The 12,813-nt window shown below is 38.4% G+C and overlaps 1 protein-coding gene across 1 annotated transcript in view; it reads right to left on the reverse strand.

Moving 5' to 3' along the window:
- LOC122975305 (NACHT, LRR and PYD domains-containing protein 12-like) overlaps nucleotides 1–12,813 on the reverse strand; it is a 224,994-nt gene that overhangs the window by 162,496 nt on the left and 49,685 nt on the right. The gene's annotated exons all lie outside the window — the stretch shown is intronic.

The raw sequence follows: 12,813 nt of genomic DNA on the forward strand, positions 1-12,813 counted from the left end.
GTTTTTAAGAGGCGTTGATCTTCCAGTTTCGGCGTTTCAGTGAATATGCTGACTGTTCAAAAAACAAAAAAGGAGGCATCACAACTTTAGTTTCATTGAACACACACACACACTGAACTCATTAACATATCAGACTGAAATGCTCTGTGGCATTTCCATGAAGTTGTGTGTTATTTCCTGTTGCAAAGGAAGCTCTGAGTGGGTTCACAGCAGCAACCGCACACACATACACACACTGAAACTAGAAATGAGAGAAATGAGTAGAATATAGAAAAGTGACACAGTGCCAACAGAGACATAACTATCTGTAAGTATAACAAAAAATATCTCAACTAAAGGTCTACTTACATTGCTTTTCCCAGAGAACCTGCATGTTATGGTCTTCCTCAGCAGACGGAGTTGTATACTTGGTACAACTCCTAAAACTCTTGTACTCAATTTTTATATTTAGTATTAATACACAAGAAGAAGAACTATCTTTGTCGGATTTTAAAAAATACTATTATGATTATTATTGACTTAATGTATTTCCAACACGTCTTTTCTGCATGCACACCATTAACCATTTTAAAGATTTTCTGTTTTGTTCCATTTTTTTCTTCTCCTTAATAAAGAAAGTTAATTTCTGAGTGAAACTGCTAACAGTGGCTAAGCTTTAAGGGCTATTTTGAAAAGCATGCACTGGAAGAATCTTGTGCAGAATATTTTCGCAGCTCTAAAATCAGCACGTGTTTTTCTAATTTCTAAACTTTAAGCGACTGGGATGCTTCTCCAATAAAACACCAGAAGCATCATACAGCAGCCAAAGACAGCAGCATGACCACTAGATGCTGCTCCAACGTCCCTGACTGTATTGAAGTGAATGGGAACTTTGATCCATTAATGAGGTACCAAAGTTATTGAGTTATTAGTAAAGTTAATGAGTTGATCAAAGTTATTTACATTTGTCTCCAACATACAAACACATTGGGAGCATTTAAGTGCTCAGTGTCTTGCTGAAGGACACTTGAATATGTGGAAACAAGAGAGAAACACAGGTTTAACTATGTGGTATCATGTGAGTTCATGTAAGAACATAAAGACTCTGCTGACATCTGGTGGGAAATCTTTGCAACTACAACCAGTACACTGAGGCTGAAGCTAAAGAAGACTCTCAGAAGACTGATCGTCATCTGCCAGTACACCTGCCCCTCATTCCCCCTAATGAGTCAGTTGTTATCATCAGTGTTGCTCTTACATCCAGCCATCTGTTACCTGCTCCTGTCCTGCTTACCTGTTGTGCCATCTTGGATTTGTCTTACTGTCTGGGCCGCCGTCCTGTTGCCAACTTGTAAACCTCCTCCTGTCCCCTGTGTCCATAAGGCAGCAGCTATGTGTTGAGCTTTACATGCAATAATTATATAAATAATAATGTCAAGAAGTTTTAAAATATAAAGGAAACAATTTACACAGCAATTATGAAGTGTCCCCCTCCCAGACCCGTCACAAAGTGGGACATGCTCTTTGTAGTGATGCCTGTCAACCACTAGATGGCGGCAGAGTATTCAGCTAAAATGAACTGCTACACTGGAGCATTTTACTCTTCCAAATTCTTGCCAAGGTGTGCAATGCAAAGAAATTTTGCTGTTTTAAATTAAGATAGACAGGAGACAAAATTCTTACATCAAAAACAACCGTTTTGAGCACACCTGTTGCGATTAACAACGATGCATTTTCCACCTCAGCCTGCACAGAAATACTGAAACTACACCTCAAACTGATCACAGTCTGACAAATGCTGTCACGCTTCATTAAAGAGTCTTAAACACAGTAATAGAGTGAGCTGTCTGACCTTAAAGGACGGGTTCACAGTTTTTCAAATCTGTCTTAAAACAACAATCAGGAGCCCAAATGAACATTGAAACATGTTTTTCTTGCTGTAATCATTCCTCCTGTTCATACTGACCATTAGAAGATCCCTTCATAATGCACTTACAATGTAAGTGATGGGGGACAAAATCCACAGTCCTCCTTCCGTGCAAAAATGAATAATATGAAGCTTCAGCATCCAAATGAGTCAAATCAAGTAGATATCTTTCAACACTACAGTCTTTTTAGTGCCAAAGTCCCTCTTTTTGTTACTATACTTCCACGACAGTTCAACAGGAAAACACTGTCCAAGGAAACACAAAGAGGGAATTTGATACTAAAAAGACTGTAAATGTGTCAGATATCCACTTGATATGACTAACTCAGACTGCTGAAGACTCATATAAGCTTCACATCTGCTTTTAAATGACTGTGTGGACACACTGTGGATTTTGGCCTCCATCACCTCCATTGAAAGCACATTTGAAGGATCTTTTAATATCCAGTATGAACAGGAGAAATGATTACAGCGAGGAAAACTTTCACTGTTCATATGGACACCTGACTGTTGTTTTAAGACACACATGAAAAATTGTGAACCTGTCCTATAAAACAAGCGTTTCTTACTGCAGTTTCAGCATAAAATCATCCAGGTGGTTTCCTTCTTGGGATAATGAACATTTTCCATCCATTACCTTTGTGATTTGTGTAACCCCATCAATTCTGTTTATAGGCATTTTTTTTTTAATTTTTTTTTTTTTTCTATTTTTACTATCTTTGTTAATTTTACTGTTCTAGCACCTGCACCAAAACCGACTCCTTGCACACATGTACATAGTGAATAAAGTCTGAAACTAATGTAATTATTCTCATGCTGAGTGTAGTGGCAGCTTGTAACCACAAGGAGGCAGCAGAGTATGAAGCTGAAATGAAGAGCTGATTTCGAGTTTTACACTTGACAACTTAAAACTCTTTGCAGGACGGTAAAACATCATACTGTACTTACATTTCTACAACAGATACCAACTTGACAGCAGGGGAAACCAGGGTCAGTTATAACATCTGTGATTCCTGCAGAAAGCCGACACTCATTCTGCAAAGGTCTGGCATCAGTCACATTTCTCGGATGTTTGTCAGCAGTAGTTATAGCTCTAAAATTAGTATTAATACATGCTGCTCATTATTATTATTATTATTTCTGGCTCATTATGTAATATTCACATCAAGCAGCGAATGACGGACAGATCAGACTGAGCGTGTGTGAGAGACAGTTGTATGATGAAGAGAGACGCTGGAAATAAACTGACCTCTGGCCTCACAAATCTGACACCATCTGAACACACACACACACACACACACACACACACACACACACACACAGAGTTTTCCATTTGTCCTGAACTCAGAGACCCTCAGAGCAGATCAGTGTGCGCCTGCTGGAGTTATATGGAGCTATATTCAATTATACAGACAGACAGAGAGAGAGACAGAAGCAGGTAGAGAGACAGTTTCCATGACTGATTTTATATTTAGGGTTTCAAAGTGTCTGGAGAAGGTGAAATGTTTCACTGAGACTCGAAAAGACAAAGCAGCAACTCTGATAGTGTGTGTAGATGGGTTTAGAAGGAGTTTGAATGGGATTAGAGTGGTTTTACAATAAGTTTGGATAGCTGGAGGGCTGCATATAGCTATATAATGTATAGATGAACATAGCTGCTATATAGCTGCTATAATACATTTTGAATGAGTTATAATGTGTTTAGAATGGGTTGTCTGCTCTCAGGCAAAGTTTTTTGGGGAATTTTGGAGTTTGAAATTTGGAGTCAATCAAGTTAGTGCAATTAAAAGTGCTTCACAGATTAATGACAAGCCAATGATAAAATAGAACAAATGTAAAGAGTAAAAGAATTTTAGACTAATGCCCATGAGCAATACAAATTATGAAAATGTAATAAAATAAAATAGATTTGAAAACTATACTAATAATTATAATGAATTATTATACTGTAAAAAAATTGATTTAAGTGAATAAAGTAAATTATGACTATAAATCATTCTTTCATAAATCAGGCTAAAGAGGTTTTAAGTTTACATTTAAAGATATGAACACTTCTCTCTCCTCTCAGATCCTCATCAGATTGCTCCAACAGCTCAGAGCATGAAAACTACAAGCTGCCTCAACAATTTTTTTTGTCCTAAACTTTGGAACAACTAAAAGACTATAGAAGACCTGAGAGGCTGTACTGGTTCATAAATTGACATGTCACACAAGTAGGCCGGTGCTCTTGATGCATGCGTAAGCAAACAATGTCCACAAAAAATAAGATTGAATTCCCAAAGTCAAGGTACACTGCTTTGTTAAGGTATAAAAGTTACATGATAAAAACAAGACCAACGTGTATTGACTGCACACCAGTCTTCCTCAAGGTTATAACACATTTAAACTGGGTTATGATGGGATTAACATGGGTTTAGACTGGGTTGTAATGGGATATAAGGGAGCTTAATGGTTCTGTGGTGGGTTAGAATGGGTTTAGGATGGGTTTTGATCAGGTTACCCACTTTCAGGCAGGTTTACTGGACTTTTTGTAAACTTTGGAATTAGTGTTGGTTTACACTAGGGTAAGAAGGGATATGATAATGGGCTGTAGTGAACAGTGTGGTAGCAGGTTTAGAATGGGTTGGAATGGTTTAAACCTGTTTTAAAATGGGTTTAAAGAGATTAGGAATAGGATTAGCATGTGTTTAGAATGGGTTACCATGGGATTTAACTGAGTAACTGAAATGGTTTTCCAGTGGGTTAGAATGGGTTATCTACTCTTAGTCAAGTTTATTGGACATTTGGGGAATTTTGGGGTTAGTGTCAGAGTTAGAATGGTTTAGAATGGATTTCAATTTGGTTTAAAACAGATTTGGAGTGGGCAATGATGGGATTAACATGGTTCTGAATGGGCTATAATGGGGTTGAATGGTTCTTCAGAGGGTTAGGATCAATTTTGAATGGTTTAGAAAATGGCTTTAAACAGGTTAAGAATTGGTTATGATGGGATTAACATGGGTTTGGAATGGTTTAGAATGGGATAAAATGGGTTTAAATTATTCTGCAGTGGGTTTGGAATTGGGTTATCCACTCTCAGGCAAGTTTATGGGACTTTGGGGGTTAGTAAGCTTTAAAACTGGTATATCAGAGATTTAGAATAGGTTACGATGGGATTAACATGGGTTTAAAATGGGTTATAATGGGATATAGTTGAGATGAATGGTTTCAAGGTGGGTTAGAATGGGTTTTGATTGGTTTACCTCTCAGGAAAGTTTACTGGACTTTTCAGGAATTTGGGGGGTGGTGCTGGTTTAGACTGGGTTAGAATGGTTTAAAATGGGTTTAAATTTGGTATATAACATTTAAAATGGGTTCAAATGGGATTAACATGGGTTATAATGGGTTTCATTGGTTCTGTGGTGGGTTAGAATGGGTTTAGGACGGGTTTTGATCAGGTTATCCACCTTCAGGCAGGTTTAGAAGTGTGACACCTATGATGAGTACTAAATGATGAATATACATGATGATGAGGAGTATAAATTTATGAATGTGTGTAAATGAGACTGCAGAACAAACAAAGAGACCAGATGTGAATGAAAAGTGATCTGTCTGATGTGAAAATGTAAAAATACAAAGAGCCACACAGACACAGTTTGGTCTCCATGGTAACGTAAACAACATGCCTCACAGCAGGACTGAGCCAACATGGCCGCTGGTGACGAGCATGACACCTGCTGCTAATTCATCTCTGCTCTCATCAGCTGACTCTATCCCTCTCTTTGACTCCCTTTCCCTTCATTATCTGGGTCTGTAGGTCAGAGCCCCCCCCACCCCACCTGCTCAGGTGACATGCTGGGAGAGCTGGTGGGGGGGTGCAGAGTCAGCTCCATGTCACAGAGAAAGGTTCTGTCATCTACTCTTCTGTCTGTCTGTTGACCTTCCTAACATCACAGAGGGCTTGTTGCCCTCAGTCTGGAGTTTTGGGCATTTGTATATTTTCAACAGGATACAATGTGGAAATATGTAGCTTTGGGCTTATTGGTGGAGCAGGGCAAGCAGATTCCCCCTGCTTCCAGTCCTTGTGCTAAGCTAGGCTAAAAAAGTCCTGGACGCAAGAGTATTTAACACGATGAAGCTCTGTGATTGGCTGGCTAAACCACAAAGTTGGGTTTAGGCATGCATACAAAAATGGTAATGCTATGTATACATTTTTTAGCAGGTTATGGGGCATACATATTTTGCCTTGTAATAACAAGACATTGTATTTTATACTACAAAATATTCAAATGCTCAATAATATTCATATCATTGGTTAAAATTGGGTTTTAAAAGTTACAATGGCTTATCCAATGTGGTAAACTTGGGATTGATTTTATTAATTACTGTGGGTATATTGGGTGGGTATAAGGATATAAAATGGGTTTTGGAGGAGTTATAATGGGATTCAGATGGGTTCAGAATGTCTTTAAAAGGCAGGTTTTAAAAGGATAAATGATTATATGGGAATTGAAATGGGTTAGAACAGGTTTAGGAGGGAAAAACATTACAATGACACTAAATGATGAGTATATATCTATGAATAAATGTGTGTTAATGAGGCTGCAGAACAAACAAAGAGATCCAAAGGGGAAAATTTGGTTTCAGTTCGGACCCACTGTTACACATAATAAGCTTTAGCTAAAAACGGTCTGTTGTTGGACAAATAAATTTGCATATGACATTAAAAAGATACACAAGTTATTAACAATCAATAGCAAACTGTGATATGTAAGTTTAAAAAGAGTAGAGTAGATTATAATAACCATTCGTTTGTGTAAATAACCCAAAAGTAAAATGAAAAGTAACACTTAAACTGGATCAAAACAACCTCTTGAGTGGCTTTCTTGGTAACTACCGTTGAAGAGCTTTTTTCATCTCTGTCCTGAGCAGACGAGCAGAGCTTCAAGGTCTGCTTTTCTTTTAATGCCAGTAGAGGATGGAATAAGCTCCCTGTTGATCTGAAAACCTGCACAGATTTCCATATTTTCTCCCATGACATTAAAAAATGGATTTTAAGCAACCAGTCTTGTTTCTTGTGTCTTGTTTCTTGTATGTGCGTACGTGTGTGCATATGCCTGGGAGGATGTCAATAGGTTGTTGGTCCATTTGTAGTGGAGATGGTTTTGCTCCGTGTTTTATTGTTTATGTTCCCCTGTCCCACAGAGACTACAGATGGAAATTAACTAGTAGCTAAATCTGATACATAGCATCTTTTCTCTTTGTTTAAGATTAATGTATTTTTTACATGGTCCCTGATATAAATAAATTCAATAAACTAATAAACTAAACTAAACTACGATCAGTTGCAAACCAGGGGCCCGCTTCACCAAATTTTCAACATGCAAGCGACGACTTGCAACATGTGATCATTTTCTCTCGCATTAATTTTGACATGTTTAACTAATAAAAGGAAACTCCATACTTACGACCCATGCATGAGGACGTGAGAACAGTGTAGGATTCACAAATTGACAAACATTTGTGAAACGGGGTACTGGCACCACCAAGCAGTGCTCACAAATCACTTTTGTTGAAACGGGCCCCTGGTCTGACCCAAAGTTGTCAGGCGAAAATGATAAATTTCGATCGACTTCTCAAACCAAAAAGTTGGGTTTAAGCATGAGAATAAAACTACAAGGCTTACAATTTGTATATGTTTTGACATGGTTAAGTTTAGGGGCAACACCAGTGGATGATTTTGTTTGCAACCATCTATAAGTCCTGGACCTGAAAAAAACATGTAATCCTGTAAGGCCTTCAGGATTGACAGGTGTGTTTGGTTTGAGTTACACACACGAAACACCCCGCTGCTGTGGGGGGTAGGACACACACACACACACACACACACACACACACACACACACACACACACACACACACACACAGTAACTGGAGTGTGTCAGGTGAGAAGATTTGATCTTCAGAATCTATCAAGAACTTCAACTGCATTTTTCAGTAGCTCATGCAGAACCAAAACAAACATACACAAGTCAATATCACAAATCACAAATTTGCCTCAAAGGGCTTTACAATCTGTACAACATTACAACATCCTCTGTCCTTAGATCCTCAATACAAACAAGGAGATACTCCCCCCAAAAAACCTTTAACAGGAAAAAGATGGAAGAAACCTCAGGAAGAGCTACAGAGGAGGGATCCCTCTTCCAGGATGGTCAGACATGCAATAGAAGACAAAATTATAGCACGGAAAAACAGGATGACAAAATTATAGATAAATTGAGCCACAAGAAGGGTTTGATGGGATTAACATTGGTTTAGAATGAGTTATAACGGGGTTCAGTGGTTCTGTGGTGGGTTAGAATGGGTTTAGTGAAGTTATTTATACTGTAGCACAAAGTCAAGAGGTTGTGAAATGTAGCACAACAAGCTAGTGAAGCTGTAAATGTTTCCCGCACATGCTCAATGACGTGTGCTGTACACAGAACTACTCTCCAGAGACTGAAAGCATGATCGCTGTTAGTAGCCTTTGGAGCCGTTTCTAAACAAACAAATGTGACGAAATTCTTCATAACGAATTATCATGTCATCCAGTGCAGCGGTGTGGCTCACTGATGTGTTTTTAATAGTTTTTGGACAACAATGGAGGTCTACGGCACAAAGGAATAAGCTTTATATCAGGCTTTGGATTCACACACAATCCTTGTTAGTAGATCAGTTCATTGTTGGTTTGGATCCAAACATGAGATTTGTTGACAATAAGAGTGATATAGAAAAATCACAAGACATATCCTTTAACAGATTACATGAAAACACCCTACCTGACCTGAACCCCAAGTTTTATACCCCAAACACGACACAAAATCTTATATTTTTCTGGATTATGTTGGGTTCAGATCTGGTATCTGCAGGTCATTACAGAAGGTCCTACTGTGGTAATAAATAGTGTTTGAATTTATAGTGAACAATAAATGACATGTAGAGGTTGTTATATGAACAGCTGTTTCAGTATACAGTGTGTATATGCAGCCTGTGTTGTGAGTGAAGGTGGGTTAACATTTGTACAGTAAGTGGATATTAATTTGGACCCATAATCCCTTGCAGCAAGTCACACTCTATCAGGTTACCAGCGTGTGTGTGTATCTATTTAAAACTGGATGTAGCTCAGAGCTCAGCAGGAGATCATGATGGACGTAGACACAGACGGAGACACGCACACCTACATACAAACACATCTCATTTGTTTGACATCAGAGCTGCAGCAGAAGGCGTCACACGGTGAAACCTCCCCCTTCTTCACTGGAAACAACCCAAACAGAAGATTCCAGCTTAACCTACATCAGTATGTCATCGTTCACTGACTCAGCAACGAGTGCTACTCATGTTCATGTTTTCATGTGTCAGAGGTTTGATTTGTCTGATCCATCCGGACTCCAGACTGTAAACAAACCTGATTTCAGAAAAATAAAAGATCAACAACATTATATGAAATTTTTAAAATGTCTAAACTCTGTGTAATGTTCAGATAATAAAAGTTGCAGAACAGTCGGTTCCATTTTGAATCCACAAAAATGTTCTTGACTTAATATTTAATATTTCAGTCTTGAACCTGCATTAACTGATTTTGTCCACTAGTTTTGACAATGACATATCATCACCTTTAAGCTGATATGTTGAACTTGTTAGCAAACAGTTGCTCGTTGCCACATCCAGCAGTTACGGAGCAACATTATCATTCATTTGGAGTCGTGTTTCTGTCCACCTGGTGAATGTAATTCCAATATTCACTCTCTTTAAGCTCTGTTTTTGCTCTCTACCAGCTCCTGAGGGAAATATCTGGCTCTTTAGCTGCTAAATGTTCCACTATGTTCACCAGCTAGTCTACAGCTAACTGTGTCAGTGGCTTTTTAGAGATTTTTCTCTGAAACAGCTGCCTGCTGCGACCCAAAACGATGCTATAAGAGCGCTGAGAGTGAACCAAAACAGTAAAGTTGCAGCCGGACAGATAAACAATGAGCTGAAACTCACTATAAAGCTCCATAAAGCCGAGAGGAGCTGCAGAGTCACTGATAGTTTCATCACTACGAGCCACGCACAACACATTACACACTGACAGATCAGACATTATTATTATAAAAATATTGATTATAGTCACTTTAAATGTTTGGAAGCAGGTCATGTGACATACTATATATTTTACTTTGTCTTCTAATAAAAATATGTTATTTCTAGTACAACAAAATGTTAAAATCTTCCAAGATATCTCAGAAAGTTAAAGATAACCGCCAAAAATTCAAAAATTCAAACATACTCTGGGATTTTTTAGTTTCAAAAGCATCCCAGAAGATGACTTTTGCCTGTTTTTGAGGCTTAATATCTTTTTATTAGAGCAATGATTGATGACTTTAAACCTCCACACAGATAGTAGAAGAAGATTAGATGAAGTGGAATTAACTCTCCAGAGAAGTCTGGGAGTTTTCTGAACACTGTGATGTCTTTATGGTTGTCTGCTTTATTCTGGAGCCATGATGCAGCTTAGTACTGAACCTGCCGCACCTGCTGAGTCACCTGTACTCCTCTGAGCTAAAGGTAAACACTGTCAGGTTTATTTAGGAGTTTAATCCGTGACAGATGAGACGTTGAGTCTCTTCCTCTGCTCCTCTCCAAACAAGTGAGGGCTCAACCTAACAAAATATTTACCATAGTTGCACTATGTTGTTTAGGGGAGATACCGACAGTTTTAAAGGTACCAAATGTTTCACACCGAATGTGGAAATGTGCATAAAATGGCGCAAAAGACATTTAGAATATTTATACCTATTGGAAAGGTCACAAACTGTTACATTGACAAAATAATAAAAAAATCAAGGTGCATTTAGTACTGTAGCTGTTCCGCCACTTTCCATCATATTACATGGTCTTCATCAGCAGATATATTCTGCACTTTCAGCACTTTGTTTCGTCAACTGTTTTCAAGGTCAAGAATGGACTTTGAAACGTACCTTTTAAGCCAACATGGAAAAGAAGTCCTTATTAAAAATGCTCAATAAAAATTTAAATTTGAACATCTACAAGGGCGAACTACACCTGCTGATGAAGGCCATTTGATATGATGGAAAGCTCCACAACAGCGACTTTATAGACCTTGAAGCATAAAAATGTGTTTGTCAACTAACTGCTGTTTTCAAAGAGTTAACTTAGAAACTCAAATGACATATTGTGTTTGAACATTTAACTCTGTAAATATCATATTTGCTTTAATGAACTGAGTAATAAACTACTTAAATAAACTCTTTGTTGAGCCCCATGGGGGAAATCCAGGTGGTACAGCAGCTGAGTGAGAGTACATTGAAAAATACTAAAAATAAAATAAAATGTAGAATAAAATAAAGAATTTAATATAAAATAAAAAAAAGAATAGAAAGTATGTTGTTTGGTATATAGTATGTGCAAGAATAAAGTGCAGACAGTGGGAGGAGATAGAAGGGGCACTACATTTCAGCAATATAGTATTTTAGGATCTATGAGAGACATTTAACAAAGAATGGTGACTTTTTACCTCCTTAGTATGGTTAAAGCTGCAATAACTGTGGATCCTCCATTTCCCGTAAATAAACTGATAAGTGTCTTGGATGGAAACTTGACTGTTTTTACAGGCTGAGTTATATTTATTAACCATTACCAGTAAACTGAAGTTCATGCCTAAATCAGTGGAATGCCCCTTTAAATTGACAAATAATTAGTTTTTAGTTTGTGCTCTCTGTACCTGAAACTGTCAGTCACACCACACTCACATCACCTGCCCTTGAGCCAGGCAGCAGACCTGCTGTGAGTGGTTAGCCTGTTAGCCTCATGCTAGCTTCTATAATTAGTAGCCGTGTCCTTCCTGCTAATCTCCCCGCTGCCTAATATGGACCACAGCTGCTCCAATCACATGGCTGCTCCTCGTTACCATGGCAAACTAATTATCTTGTCAATGACGGGAGAGGAAGAAAGAGTGTGAGGGAGAAAATGTGCATGAATGAGAGCAGATGTGCAGGGGTGAGAAACTGTGTGTGTGTGTGTGTGTGTGTGTGTGTGTGCTGACAGCCTGACATCTCTATGTAAAGAAACCAGTGGGAGCTGACAGCAGTACATGATGGCTCACTGTGTGTGTTAACACCTCGGCAGACTCTATCTATATTTTTCTTATTGTCAACGAATCTCATGTAAAGAGTCAAACCAACAATGCACTGATCTACTAACAAGTATTGTGTGTGTATCAAAGCCTGATATATCTTATTCCTCCGTGCTGTAGACCTCTGTTGTTGTCCAAAAAGTATTAAAAACACATCAGTGAGCCACACTGTTGCACTGAGTGACATGTTCCTTCATTATGAAGAGTTTGGTCATGTTAGTTTGTTTAGAAATGGCTCCAAAGACTCTGGAGAGTAGTTCTTTACACTTAAGCTATTTACAATGTACAATGTAGCACAAAGTCCAGAGGTTGTGTTATGTAGCACAACAAGCTAGTGATGCTGTAAACAGAACCACGTTCCCGCACATGCTCAGTGACATTTACCTTACACAGAACTACTCTCTGGAGACAGAGACAGTTAGAAAGAGGTGAGGTTTCCAGACCTCTGTAGCCCACTCCTCATCTCTGACTGAACTGTCGGTGGTCAAGTTGCATTGTGGGTAATGTAGAAGGGCAGATTTTGACAATAAGTAAAATGAAATAAAAAAGATGATATCTCTGGGGGTGTTTGCAACTAAATTTTTAAACTTAAATTCTTTAGAAATAAGTTATTTTTACTAGACGGCACTTCCTCTGTGTGTGTGTGTGTGTGTGTTGGACTCAGCACATTCTGCTGTGTGTGCTGGTTGTCATGGCAGCGTGATGAGAAGGAGGTGTTTCCTGGCTCCTTGTCATCGAGCTATGATGTCAC

This window comes from Thunnus albacares, chromosome 23 (genome assembly GCF_914725855.1).
Source record: "Thunnus albacares chromosome 23, fThuAlb1.1, whole genome shotgun sequence".
NCBI classification, from domain to species: domain Eukaryota; kingdom Metazoa; phylum Chordata; class Actinopteri; order Scombriformes; family Scombridae; genus Thunnus; species Thunnus albacares.